The 2,322-nt window shown below is 32.9% G+C and overlaps 1 pseudogene; it reads left to right on the top strand.

The window, feature by feature from the left end:
* Nucleotides 1-193: 193 nt before the first annotated feature.
* On the top strand, nucleotides 194-698 carry LOC102846650 (annotated as a pseudogene).
* The last annotated feature ends 1,624 nt before the right edge of the window (nucleotides 699-2,322 follow it).

The following is a 2,322-nucleotide window of genomic DNA, read 5'->3' as shown; positions in this document are numbered from 1 at the left end:
CCCCCGCACCTCCCCAAACCCCACCCCATACCCCCAAATATAATTCACTCTGCAACCCTCATTGCATACTCCTACAATAAAAATAATGCCCTAAAATATAATACTTTTAGACTATTCGCTCCCCCATAGACTTCAATGCCATAAACATATTTCATCTGGCATTGGGGTGGGGGTAAGACTGAGAAAAACTGAATTTTTCTTTTTAAACAGTTCTAAGAGCAGTGAAGCCAGATATAGTGGGGCTTTTGTTAGCAATATAAAGTGGGTACAATTTTCAATCCTACACATTGATATCCCCAAAGAGTTGGCCAGGCCTGTGATAACCATTTCTAATGAGCCATACACATTATATAAGCTTCTGTAGGTTTTAGTGAAAGGCCATGATAAGGATGTATTCGATAATTATGAATATTTTGTTGTGCTTGTTGTTCAAGAACTTGTTCTGTGTTAAACTGCATGAGTTTCCAAAGAAAATAGAGTGACTAACTTATCCCAAGTCAGTTCATATTTCTAAGATGCACAAAGTTCAGTATGAAATGAGAACTCTTTATAGTTGTCTAGAGCTAGAGCATCTGACTGGAAGCACAGCAGATGTCGCCTTGGAATTTATTCAGTGAAACTTACCTGAAGAGATTTCCATGGCAGTCACAAAGACAAGGTCAGAATGGTTACTAGAACACATCAAAGAGCTAATGTGAAAGATTGCACCAGGAGAAAAAAATTAAAAAAAGAAAGAAAGCAAGTCATAAAGCCATAGCAAGACATCATGTACCTGGGTTTGCAATAAGAATGGACTAGATGTATGTGCTTAAATTAAATGGTGATAGCTTCTATCTTACAGCATTTTGAGTTGCCTCAGTGCTCTGCTGAGATATTCTGATGAGTGGGGCGCAGGACATGTGATTTTAATGTTAGATTGGGTTAAGGTAGAATATGTTATCTGGGTTTTTCACACATGACATTATTTTAGATCTTATTTTAACAAATGTAAACAACCTATTTTGACTACACTAAAAGAGTAAAATTTTGTATCTATAAAAAAAATTAGTTGTTGTTGTGATTGTTGTTGTTGCACATGGTTATATATGTACTGTTCCATAGCTGGTCCTCCAAGACAATTTCAGAGATGGTAGGTTAGTACTCTCCCATACATTCACATGGCATTTATGGTTTCTGCAGATTAGAACCATGGCTATTATTGAAAAATTCAGTAAAGTCAATTAAATGAAATATTTAAACTAGTTATTAGATTACGGATTGAACATGTCATTTCTTCAACTGAGTGAATGAAATGTCTTTCCTTGCCACATAAGTAATCTATTTCTACAGTGTATATGGAATAAAAGTGCTTTTGTTATTTAGCTGTATTAATTTATTCATAGAATCACATAATTTTGTGTTTGTTCTTAAATAGATGATTAATTTTAGTGATCTCTACGGTGCTCGTAAAATTCAGGCTTTTCATTGAAAGTATTGATTTAGGTAAGTAAGTTAAAACTTTTAAAAATAGTGAACAATCAAATTTCTTTGATGTAAAGTCATTCTTCATATGCACAATACTCGATTTTGGCTCAAAATGCATCCTTTTAAAGATGTCTAGATGCACTAGTAATAAGTAGTATCTCATTGAAAAATTAAAAAATAATAATAATATTTAATATCAGTCAATATACAGATTTGTATTTTGTATGTTTTACTCCAAATATCTTTTATTGGTGTTTTGCTTTTGCAATTACTTTTTTAAATTCTCAATCCAAACAAGAAATAAATACCATTTTTAGTACTCCCTGTGAGTTTCTCTTAAACTCATTTTCCTGACATTATATTCTTTATAATAACATTGAAATAATGTAAATGATAATAAGGGAATTCTAATTCACCATTGCAGTTTCATCCTTATCTTATTAGGGTCACTGGAGATTGTGTTGGCTACAGGAACAAATCATGCAAATCTCCACACAGATAACCCACTGTGAAGTATAGTCAGCACTTGACCTCTGACTGCTGTACCTACAAATTCTATCTTAGCTTTTGTGTTAAGTTCTTATACTTTCCAAGGTGCTGAGGACCAATTTTATACGTATCTATTTCCATCTTTGTATCTGTTTCTTGAAGGATGTGAACAAACAAAATATTTGTTCAGGGATTCTGGAAAAATCTTTCAATACTCATCTGGTTTCTCTCATTCTCAGAAATACAGTATATTAAGAATTCTGAGTATATGTTTGTATGCATGTACAAATGTGTACGTACATATTTATACAGAAACATACATATATGTATGTAACCATGTGAGTGGTGTTTGTATAATACTTTCCAGTT

The sequence above is a fragment of the Elephantulus edwardii genome, unplaced genomic scaffold (genome assembly GCF_000299155.1).
Source record: "Elephantulus edwardii isolate Elephantulus edwardi_28Jun2011 unplaced genomic scaffold, EleEdw1.0 scaffold00383, whole genome shotgun sequence".
Taxonomy (NCBI): Eukaryota; Metazoa; Chordata; class Mammalia; order Macroscelidea; family Macroscelididae; genus Elephantulus; species Elephantulus edwardii.
The sequence above is the reverse complement of the archived record's forward strand: the minus strand, read 5'-3'. Positions and strand labels throughout refer to the sequence as shown.